The sequence below is a fragment of the Schistocerca gregaria genome, chromosome 2, assembly GCF_023897955.1.
Source record: "Schistocerca gregaria isolate iqSchGreg1 chromosome 2, iqSchGreg1.2, whole genome shotgun sequence".
Taxonomy (NCBI): Eukaryota; Metazoa; Arthropoda; class Insecta; order Orthoptera; family Acrididae; genus Schistocerca; species Schistocerca gregaria.
This window is the reverse complement of record NC_064921.1, coordinates 466062065-466074707: the sequence shown is the minus strand read 5'-3', so window position 1 is coordinate 466074707 and position 12643 is coordinate 466062065. Positions and strand designations below refer to the sequence as shown.

Here is a 12643-nt window from a genome sequence, read left to right as displayed (position 1 = left end):
AGCTATCATACCCGACAGACAAGAATTAACTGGTGAAATTGTAAACGATGTTTTTCAGAAAATCATTAAGTGGTTTTCTGCAAATGGGCTCTCATTAAACTTTGACAAAACACAGTATATACAGTTCAACACAGTAAATGTAATGACCCCATTAATAAATATAGACTTCAATCAGAAATCGATAACTAAGGTAGAATGTTCAAAATTTCTAGGTGTATGCATTGATGAGGGGTTGAACTGGAAAAAACACACTGAGGATCTGCTGAAATGTTTGAGTTCACCTACTTACGGTATTAGGGTCGTTGCAAAATTTTGGTGATATACATCTGAGTAAATTAGCTTACCACGCCTCTTTTCGTTCTCTGCTTTCATATGGCATCATATTCTGGGGTAACTCATCGTTGAGTAAAAGAATGTTCATTGCACAATTGCGTGTAATCAGAATAATTGCTGGAGTTCATCCAAGATCATCGTGCAGACACTTATTTAAAGAGCTAGAAATCTTCACTGTAGCCTCACTATATATATACAGAGAAACATTCCACGTGGGAAAAATATATCTAAAAACAAAGATGATGTGACTTACCAAACGAAAGCACTGGCAGATTGATAGACACACAAACATACACACAAAGTTCAAGCTTTCTCAACCAACAGTTGCTTCATCAGGAAAGAGGGAAGGAGAGGGAAAGACGAAAGGATGTGGGTTTTAAGGGAGAGGGTAAGGATTCATTCCAATCCCGGGAGCGGAAAGACCTTAGGGGGAAAAGGACAGGTATACACTCGCGCGCATCCATCCGCAAATACACAGACACAAACAGACATTGGTAAAGGCAAAGCCTTATATATTAACTTATGAAATTTGTTATTAACAATCCGAACGAATTCAAAAGTAATAGCAGTGTACATGGCTACAGCACTAGGAGAAAGGATGAACTTCACTACTCAAGGTTAAATCTAACTTTGGCTCAGAAGGGGGTAAATTATGCTGCCGCAAAAGTCTTTGGTCACTTACCTAATAGCATCAAAAGTCTGACAGATAGCTATATAGCATTTAAAAGGAAATTAAAAGGATTTCATAGTGGCAACTCCTTCTACTCATTAGACGAATCTTTGGATATGGTAAGTGGGTAATTTACCAATCACAAAAAAAGTGTGTTGTGTAATATTTTGTCTAAAGTAATATCTTGTATAGACACTTTTTATTAAACTGACACGCTCCACATCATTACAAAGTGTCATATTCACGATCTAGGGAACTAGTACTAATCTAATCTAAGCAGTCTTTCTTGCTACCTGGTTGTTGGGATCTTTATGATCTTCCAGTGTGTGCCCTCTCTCAGTAAACTGTACATTTTATCATAACAGTCATCACGAGACATTAAAACAGTGGCATTACTTTTATTGGCTGGAGGAACCACCATCATGGTATCCTGGCGAAGCTTATGTAGTGCAGCCCCCTTTGCCACAGATTTATTACTCCTTTGTGGGCAGGCCTTCATACTGCTGTACAAGTGACACATATTTTTCTGCTGAATCAAAAGAAAGCTTTTGAACAGCCTCTTCAGTAGCACTGATGAAGGAAGGTTTTGGTAATTCTTGTGGTATCGGCGCGAAGTTAAATCCTTTACTTAAAACCATAACTGTAGCTTACCTGTCATATTAATGACACAAGTTACATGACCTGTAGGGTAGCTCCGCAGACATCTCCAAACACAGTGCTAGAGTTGTTCAGAAACCAGGTCCAGTTTTTGATTGGTAAGCCAGATCCTTTCCTCAACAATAGCAGCACAAGTCATCCTTAAAATCTTCTTCATGGCAGTCGTAAAATGTACTAACCTGGTAAACTATGGAATTGTGCCATGGTCACGGCATATTAATGAAAAGGTTGTTGTTGTTGGTGGTGGTGGTGGTGGTCTTCTGTCCTGAGACTGGTTAGATGCAGCTCTCCATGCTAATCTATCCTGTGCAAGCTGCTTCATCTCCCAGTACATACTGCAACATGTCCTACCAACCGATCCCTTCTTCTAGCCAAGTTGTGCCACAAACTCCTCTTCTCCCCAATTCTATTCAATACCATCTCATTAGTTATGTGATCTACCCACCTAATCTTCAGCATTCTTCTGTAGCACCACATTTCGGAGGCTATTCTCTTCTTGTCCAAACTATTTATCGTCCATGTTTCACTTCCATACGTGGCTACATTCCAAACAAATACTTTCAGAAACGGTTTCCTGACACTTAAATCTATACTCGATGCTAACAAATTCGTATTCTTCTTTCCTTGCCATTGCCAGTCTACATTTTATTTTCTCTCTACTTCGACCATCATCAGTTATATTGCTTCCCAAATACAAACCACCTTTACTACTTTAAGAGTCTTATTGCCTAATCTAAATCCCTCAGCATCATGAAACTTAATTCAACTACATTACATTATCCTCGCTTTGCTTTTGTTGATGTTCATCTTATACCCTCCTTTCAAGACAATGTCCATTCCATTCAACTGCTCTTCCAAGTCCTTTGCCGCCTTTGATAGAATTACAATGTCATCGGCGAACCTCAAAGTTTTTATTTCTTCTCCATGGATTTTAATACCTACTCCAAATTTTTCTTCTGTTTCCTTTACTGCTTGATCAATATACAGATTGAATAACATCAGGGAGAGGCTACAACCCTGCCTCACTCCCTTCCCAGCCACTGCTTCCCTTTCATGTCCCTCGACTCTTATAACTGTCATCTACTTTCTGTACAAATTGTAAATAACCTTTCGCTCCCTGTATTTTAACCCTGCCACATTCAGAATTTGAAAGAGAGTATTCCAGTCAACATTGTCAAAATCTTTCTCCAAGTCTACAAATGCTAGAAATGTAGCTTTGCCTTTCCTTAATCTAGATTCTAAGATTAGCCATAGGGTCAGTATTGCCTCACGTGTTCTAACATTTCTATGGAATCCAAAGTGATCTTCCCCAAGGTTGGCTTGTACCAGTTTTTCCATTCGTCTGTAAAGAATTCGCATTAGTATTTTGCAGCCGTGACATTAAACTGATAGTTCGGTAATTTTCACATCTGCTTTCTTTGGGACTGGAATTATTATATTCTTCTTGAAGTCTCTGGGAATTTCGCCTGTCACATACATTTATTCACCAGATGGTAGAGTTTTGACAGGACTGGCTCTCCCAAGGCTGTCAGTAGTTCTAATGGAATGTTGTCTACTCCTGGGTCCTTGTTTCGACTTAGGCCTTCTTTGCTTAGAACTGGGTTTCCATCTGAGCTCTTGATACTCATACAAGTGGTTCTCTTTTCTCCAAAGGTCTCTTTAATTTTCCTGTAGGCAGTATCTATCTTACCCCTAGTGAGATAAGCCTCTACATCCTTACATTTGTCCTCTAGCCATCCCTGCTTAGCCATTTTGCACTTCCTGTCGATCTCATTTTTGAGACGTTTGTATTCCTTTTTGCCTGCTTCATTTACTGCATTTTTATATTTTCTCCTTTCATCAATTAAATTCAATATTTCTTCTGTTACCCAAGGGTTTCCACTAGCCCTCATCTTTTTACGTACTTGATCCTCTGCTGCCATCACTACTTCATCCCTAAAATTGTCTTCAGTATTAATCTACAGGTCATAACCAATAGATTGTGGTCAGAGTCCATATCTGCCCCTGGAAATGTCTTACAACTTAAAACCTGGTTCCTATATCTTTGCCCGCATCTCGTGGTCGTGCGGTAGCGTTCTCACTTCCCACGCCCGGGTTCTATTCACGGTGGGGTCAGGGATTTTCTCTGCCTCGTGATGGCTAGGTGTTGTGTGATGTCCTTAGGTTAATTAGGTTTAAGTAGTTCTAAGTTCTAGGCCCTGATGACCATCGATGTTAAGTCCCATAGTGCTCAGAGCCATTAGAACCATTTTTTTCCTATATCTTTGTCGTATCATTATGTGATGTATCTGAAACCTGTCAGTATCTCCAGGCTTCTTCCATGTATGAAAAGCTTAAAGAGCTTAATAACTTCACTCTCAAGTGTCATAGCTTATCCAATCGCCAAACACTTAAGATTGTCTCCTCCACGAAGAGGTACTTGGTGTGCATCTTTTCTGGTGCAATGATTGCTCCGTTATATTTTAAGTTGTGCAGCTATGTGTTGTTCAACAATCTTCAGTGTGAGTTGAAAGACTGAGCCTCAGCACTCACATCCTCTTTTTGAACTCACAGAGTGCACCACTGTGCATGCAGCACAGATACACAAGGCGCCAGATACGTCGATCGGTGGCAAGGTAGAGTCCGCGCAGAATACCATTGCCAGTAGATTCGCAGTCGGCAGAGCTGGCGCGGAACTCTTTGTGTTCGAATGGAAAATGGTTGTATATTCGTAACTTTAAAATGTGTATGCTTTTCCGCAGTTTTATCCGTCAGTTATCTACATGTATTAAACAAATTAGTGAATATATCAAACTGCTGACTGCTATTAAAGGGAAAAATATGGTGCCAATTACATATCAGTTGTGCGTAAGAATTTTTGCCTAACAGAAAAAAAAATATTGTGATTTGTATTTTTTCAACAGATGTGTGTCACTCCGTTGTTGCAGTAGACTCAATATTAAACAGCAGTCGTCATTTGTGTAACACATGTGATTAAGTTCTTTACCATTAAATATTGAGAAATGCATTACAGTTCTGAAGCTTTTACCACAATATTAATACTAAACCACACCATACAATACTGTCATATTCGGGGTTACTTTCAATACGAGTACATTTGTACAGATATTGTAATTATGACTGTATACCCATAAAGTACTGTAAATAGCGTCAGCTTCAATGATATTAAGAATTTGGAAGCTACGTGAAAAACAATTAAGAGGATCCTATCTACTTTCTTTCCCACCTTAAATATAGGATCATATTCTGGGGTAATTTGGCAGCAGCTAAGCGAGTTTTCACCATACAAACAAGGATGGAAGCCTAGAAACTCCTCTAAGCCCATGTTTAATAATTTAGATGTTCTATCTTCACCTTGTAATTACGTTATGGAGATTCTTTTTTTTATTTTTTAGCTAACATAATAGGCAAGGAATAGACTGTTTGAACCGTATTCATCTCCTTGACAGCATAAACTACGTAAGAAGCAAGCACATTCCACCAACAAATAAAAAACTAAGAAATAACAAAGCAAGCGATATGAAAAGTAGGCAAGGACAGCAAATGTCTAGCAGCTACCACCATCTAACGGTGGCAGATACTTTCAGAATGGGGGTCACAGACCATATGTAACATGGTCTATGATGGTAGTATACATGTAGCCAAGTGTTCCGATAAGGCAGGTGGATATGGTCACATGATGTCAGTTCCGGTCCGAAACGTTAGTGCAGGCAGGCGTTGCAGATACAACACCTGCATGATTTACAGTCAGATCAATGAAAGATGGCGGCTCGCGCATGTCGAGGTACAGACAGGGATTGGATTGTTGACGATTCTAATCGTCAGTTGCGGTACACGCATGCGCGTGTTTTCCGGTTTGAGGTAAGTGTATATCCTGCAAAGTATGTCTCTCGCTTGCTTATGCAGACTTTATCACTTAACCGACAATCATCGATGACAGTTCGCAACAAGTGGAATCGAAATTCACTAAACAACTCGCTACGATCACGTTTAATGTTCACATTAGGTACTGCATTCACAGCAGAGCGCTCAAAACACTACTGAACGCTAATTGGCTGTTGGAGAATGCGTGACGTAAGTGCGCAGTACAAGCCTAAACTCGACTGCCATCGTTCGTGACTTCAACTATAGATCTGCAGCTGCACTGTGGCGACATCTTTGTGAGTTTATTGCAAAAAGTGGTGGGTTCCATGATTTATGCAAGCTGAACCTATCTTTCTTAGTTGAATTCGTCGCCTACCGAATTTAATTTGCTTCTTTCACTATTGAGTCCCAAAAGATGAAATCGAGACCTAATTTTTGATGTTTTCATACACCATAGAGTGCCAAGTGTCAATACAGTGCTCTGCCACCGCCGATTTATTGGGTTGTAAGAGCCGGGTGTACCTGCAGTATTGTGTGCATCTTTTGTGGATTATATGTGCCGTCTCTCCAACGTGTGAAAGGTCACACGCACAGGAGATCTCTCAACCCCCAGACTTCCCAAGCCACAAAAAATCTTTAATGGAACCCAGGAGTGCTGCTGTTTTGAGGGAAGGGGAGGGGACGAAAAATCACTTTTACTTTGTGTATGTTGGGCCATTTTTTGGCAGTAGACTTCCCATATATGGCAGGAAATCCATGAATTTAAAACTTTCCATGTCTTCTTCTGCAGTCCTTAACCGAGCGTTGGTTTTATTGACAATATGTATCTGCTGTGGAGAATACAAATTGGTTCAAATGCTATGTTCATATGTGGGAGCTCGTTCTCCAGATTACTCTATGTGGGAAGCCTATCATCAAGAATAGGAGGGATCCTTAGCAAACACAAAGTAAAAGTGTTTTAATTCTGTAAGTCCGGACCTATGCTTTCCCATTGCTATAGTAGGGCACAAAAATTTCATTGCTGCATACATTGGATCCCTAATTGGCAAAAGTGTTTATATTTATTCAACGCATACACATAAAATTCCAGTCATCTCTTTCTAATTTCATCAACACCAGAAGCAGGTAGATCCCTTAAGCAATTTTTCACTCTTGGGCCCTATATCCAAGTAACTTAAGGGAAGAAAATTTTGAGGACATTTTGGAAATAGTAGTTTGCTCTTATTGACAAAAATTTCTAACATGTTTCTGTAAGAAGTTTAACAGAATTTTCTTCTAGGGAATGAATAAGAGTCTCTCGACTCTGGAAGATAGCATCGAAGAGAAAATTAAAAGCACATTTCAGAAACAAGTGTTAAGCTTTGATGTAAAGGTTATTTAGATCACTCAAGACTGAATCAGCAGCTTTTAGTTTATCCTCAAATGCAGTTACACTAAAAAAGCACAGTAATGCAGACCAGTTACCTACTACACAACATAGGCATTGGTGCATTGCTAGCCATCTTGTAGTTGCTCGTTTCAGGATCTTAAGTCTTTTCCATGTTCATAAAGTCTTGGATCTCAACTAATATGCCACAACGCTTGGAACAGTAATATAAATAAGAAGATATATTTCTTAGAACGTTTTCTTCGGCATGAGTGAGATTCTCACGAGCTTTACTACCTACTAAGGCTGCTGAATGACTAATGCATTACATTATGACATGATGTACCTCATGTTTAAGGAGAGGAACGAAAGATTCTCTGATACCAACCATTAAATTGATTCCATCACACGAAATGCCTACAATATTGGTTATTTGGATCACGATGAATTCTAGAAGTCTTGTTCTAATCATACCTGAAACTACAGACATACCTGACCACAACACACAGAAAATTATCTAAGGTTATGTATGAGCTTCCATCCAACAACACTTAAGAGAGCGTCTCTTTGATATCAACAAATTCAATTGTTTCTACTTCAGCAAAAATTTCATTTATGATGCTGGTGCACTTCGGCCTTATCACTTAAATGTTCTAAGCTCCTTTAGAATTAGAAAATACATGATTCTATAGGGTGATTAAATGATCATCAATCTGGAATGCAACATTATGTTCCGGGGGTTGGGGGAGGGGGTGTGCTTTTTTGACTGATTTGTTAATGGGTTATTTCCGTTTTAGGTATGTATCTGCTTATGGATGGCTTGGTCGTGAAAGTATGGGCACACCGCTACAAATACAAGGGCGAACCGAAAAGTAATTCCTAAGAATTTTTTATGTGAAATCTCTTAAAGATTTTTCAAGAAAACAAACATTATTAACACTCTACAGATTTATTCTTCATATCTATATTTATTTCCCAACATAGTCACCATAGTGATGAATGCTTTTCTCCCAACGAGACACCAATTTATCATACTGTCGCTGTAGAAGGTTGACATTGATGGAGCCACAACCCAACCTCTACACAGCTGCATCACTATCAAAATGAAGTACTCGAAGACGTTCCTAAAGTTTTGGAAACGGATGAAAACCGGGTGGTGCCAAGTTGGGACTCTGTGGAGTATGATCATGACAGTGAACCCAAGGTGTCAGATTATTGCAGTTGTTGTAGTGCTCACATGTGGTCTTGCATTGTCATGCTGAAGGAGAGGGTGCTCCATGAGTGGACGAACTCTTTGAATTCGAAACTCAATTAAAGCACATTGCTTCTCACACACCGACACAGAGATGTTACACGCCACCATGTTTTATGCTGCAATTCGGAACCCTCTTGCGGCATAGGGCTGCAAATATGTAGATACGAAGAAAGAATAGAAAGTGGAATGTTGATAACGTTTGTTTTATTTTAAAAGGTTTTAAAATGGTCATATAAAAAGCTTGGAGATATTCCTTTTCAGCAGGGCCTCACGATTGATGACTAGCATTCTTGCAAATAGGAGTGGAATATCAGTGGCTGGGATTGGCAGTTTGCTCTCTAACTTGTTACAAGGTTACAGTTATAATATCTGGTGTATTATTGGTACGCTCCCCGTATCATACATGAGAGAAACTACCTATACTGGTGGCCGAGAGGTGATTTGAACACACGATCTTCTGATGTAGGTATTTTCCCAAATATAGGATTGGGGAACACACTTTTAATACACCCAACATGATATACGGATAAAAGCATTTATTTGCACACAACACAATACAATGTGTACACCTTGTAACATGCTCTACACTGAACTGTAGTTCCAGTAACAGACATTTCACTCTTCTGCACGAGAACATCAGTCAGCAACCCTATTTGTGGCGGTGTAACCACAAAAGTTTTGACTAACTTTATATGTTTCTGTCTTCGAGTATGCTTGTATAGTTGCCTGCCCACCAGCCGTGCGGTCTAACGCGCTGGTTCCCGAGCGGGAAGGCATGTCAATCTCCACCATGAATCCGCCCGGTGTGCCGGCCAGCCTGTGGATGGTTTTTAAGGCGGTTTTCCATCTGCGTCAGCGAATACGAGCTCGTTTCGCTTATTCCACCTCAGTTACACTATGTCGGCGATTGCTGTGGAAACACTGTCTCCACGTACGCGGCCACGCAGTGGAGGGCAGCATGTCACGGATTGCACAGCCCCTCCCTCAGGCGTGTGTGTGTGTGGCGGGGGGGGGGGGGGGGTTCTTAGCATAAGTTAGTTTCAGTAGTGTGTAAGTCTAGGGACCAATGACCTCAGCAGTTTGGTCCCTTAGAAATTCACACATATTTGAACATTCCACATGCACATACATTATAATTACTCTACCACGCAAACATTTGGGGCTACACTCGTCTGGTATGAGACATTCCTGGGGAGGGGGAGGGGGGGTCCACTGGGGGCTGAACCGCACAATAACCCTCCGTTCAGTGTGGGGCAGAGGTGGGGTGAGTGGACTGGTTTAGCCTGTTGCAGGGTTGTGAAACACTAAGGGCTACGGCAGGGACATAGCCTCTCCATCGTTTGTAGGTTCCCAGTTCAGTACACAATACAATACTCAATGCTTATATAGTTCATTTTTTCCACATTACATGCAGCACACCTACATTTGAATCCATTGTGAGGAAGATGTCTTAACCATATTTAAAAAGTAGGATTACTTAGGCACTGGTCTCGAAATTTATTTTTTCTCGAAACTTTCTCACCGTCTTCTCCTGGTTTTCTGGCCTTTATTCACCATGAACTTTCCATTTCTTTTACGGAGAACAATTACTGTTTGTACACTTTATACTGAAATGTTAATACACTATAAGACAAAAAAAGGATGCACCACAAAGGAATTATCTGAAAGGAATGGAAATCAGTAGATATGATGTACATGTACAGACAAACAAATGATTTCAATTAAAGAAAAATTAAATAATTTATTCAAGAGGAAGAGCTACACAAATTAAGCAAGTCAATAATACACCAGTCCACTTCCGGCCCTTATGAAGGTGTGGATCGTTAGAGTTTTTAAACGCTATCCTCAGGGATATTGTGCCAAATTCTGTCAAGTTGTTGCACTAGAGCATTAGAATCCCAAGTTGATTGTTGGACCATGCCTATGACACTACAAACGTTCTCAATTGGCGAAAGATCTGGCGATCTTGCTGGCCAAGTAGGGTTTGGCATGCACAAATACAAGCAGTAGAAACTCGCGCCGTGCGCAGGGAGGTATTTTCTTGCTGAAATGTAAGCCCAGAATGGTTTGCAATGGAGGGTAACAAAATGGGTGGAGTATCATCGACATACCACTGTGCTGTCAAGGTGTCATGGATGACTACCAAATGGGTCCTGCTGTGAAATAAATGGCATCCCAGATCATCAGTCCTTATTTTCGAGCCGTGACAGTCAGGTTAGTATCCCACAGCAGTCCATGGCGTGTCCAGACATGTCTTCACTTCTCATAAGTCCTGGAATGTTATTAACTGGAATAGAGTTGTCTTTAAGTGATAAACTCCACATTGAACTGAGCCCCGATGACCTGCAAGGACTTGTCTAAGGACGTCCAGGACTGTGGAGGGATACCAACCTGACTGTCGCTTGCCCTATGGCCCATCAACCAGGATTGCCATTTCATTTCATGTCAGGATCCCTTTGGTTGTCATTTGTGGCACCCTTACAGCACAGCTGTATATCGATGAATTCTAAGCCCTGTTTTATTTCCTTCATGGCATGCCATCCTGGGCTTACATTTCAACAGGATTGTAGTGTGATTTGGTAAGTCTGGTAAATTTCCACGAAAGAATGGAACAACAAAAATGTTGTGCCTTCATAATTGGGGGCAACGGCCTTGCCGCAGTGGATACAGCGGTTCCCGTGCGATCACCGAAGTTAAGCGCTGTCGGGCGTGGCCGGCACTTGGATGGGTGACCATCCAGCCGCCATGTGCTGTTGCCATTTTTCGGGGTGCACTCAGCCTCGTGATGGCAATTGAATAGTAGCCCCTCCAGTCAAAGAAAACCATCATAACGCACTGAATAGTAGCGTCTCCGGTCAAAGAAAACCATCATAACGAGCGGGAGAGCGGTGTGCTGACCACACGCCCCTCCTATCCGCATCCTCACCTCAGAATGACACGGCGGTCGGATGGTCCCGATGGGCCAATTGTGGCCTGAAGACGGAGTGTTTTGCTTTTGCTTGCTTCATAATTGGCAAGCTTGATTATTGCAAGGGTTGTACAAAGAATTTCAACATGCAGAGTATAAGTTCATTGTTGACAGTCACCTGAATTGGTCAGTGTGTCAACTGCGATCGAAAATGGAGAAAATTTGAGTTTGTGCTGTTATTAAACATTTTGATTTGAAGGTTTGGACTGCTGCACGAATCAAAACGGAACTGGATGAAGTTAACATGGACGATGCACCATCATTGAAGACCATTAATGAATTTAAATGTGGTTGGACAAGCACCAAAGTCGAAGTGCGCTCCAGCCGTCCAAATGACGTCGTCACAAAGGACACCATTGACAAAATCCACGATATCGTGAAGCAAGACCTCTGAATAATAGTTCGTGAGATTGCTGAGGCTGTAGGAATATCAGCTTGGCGAGTGTGTAGTATCCTCATCGAAAATTGGCTGTGAAGAAGCTCTGTGTGAGGTGGGTGGTGAGATTGCTCATGGTCGACCAAAAGTGCATCCAGCAGAATATTTCAACACAGTGCCTGGCTATGTTTGATTGCAATCCCCAAGACTTTTAGTGCCGCTTTGTGACCTGAAATTTGGATCAACCATTACTCACAAGAGGCAAAACAGTAGTCAAAACAATGGATAAAACGTGGCGAACGTTCATTGAAGAAGGCAAAGGCCATTTTGTCATCTGGTGAAGTGATGGCTACTGTTTTTTTTGTGTGTGTTTCCCAAGGAATAATCCTCATAGAAAGGGGAGAGAGTGCCAAAACAGGCTAGTTTGAAAAAAAGTACCCTCCAGTCGCGGCTGTTATCTACTGGATTTTGCACTCTACTACTTCCTCCCATGATATCATCAGTGTCCAGTGAGCAAATGTTTGCTGTCCTTTGTTTAATGGCTTGTGTGCTTGAAACTTAATAATTAGCAAGTTTTATTAAATTATTTTCTCCAGCTTAAGTGCTGTTTCCACCTACTCATATTAAATAATGGGCTCGTGGTATGAGTTTCAATCAGCCTGCTGTGCTCAGTTTGTTTTCGCTACTAAAGCAGATTTATGATGAGCGCGACCTAACTCCAGACAGGATCTGCAACGTCAACGAAATGGGCATTGTAACTGTGCCCAAGAAAATATCCAGATGCTTGGCGCTTAAAGGAAAGAGGCAAGTTGCTGTCTCTCCTCAGCTAAACGAGGGGTTCTCGTCATTGCGGAAATTTGCATGAGTGCTGCTGGTGATTTCATGCCAACAATGTTATGTTTTCCCTAGATAAGGAGCAAACCAGAACTCCTGGACGAGACACTGCCTGGAAGTATTACTGCTTCGTTTCAACTACGGTTCCATTTCAGGACCTAGACGATCTGTGCGCGTCCTTTTCCTCCCTGTTTTCGGCAGACCTGGGCTGCGCTTCCGGTTTCCAGGCACACATCACTTTACTGCCGAACGCACGGCCTCGCTTTTGTCGGGCTCGGCCTATTCCGGTAGCTTTGCGTGCGGCCGTCAAGCAGGAACTC

The 12643-nt window shown here is 41.4% G+C and overlaps 1 protein-coding gene and 1 pseudogene across 1 annotated transcript in view; both read left to right on the top strand.

Moving 5' to 3' along the window:
- Positions 1-12643, top strand: part of LOC126325997 (insulin-like growth factor-binding protein complex acid labile subunit) — a 237027-nt gene that overhangs the window by 3365 nt on the left and 221019 nt on the right. The gene's annotated exons all lie outside the window — the stretch shown is intronic.
- On the top strand, positions 10788-10904 carry LOC126337421 (5S ribosomal RNA; annotated as a pseudogene).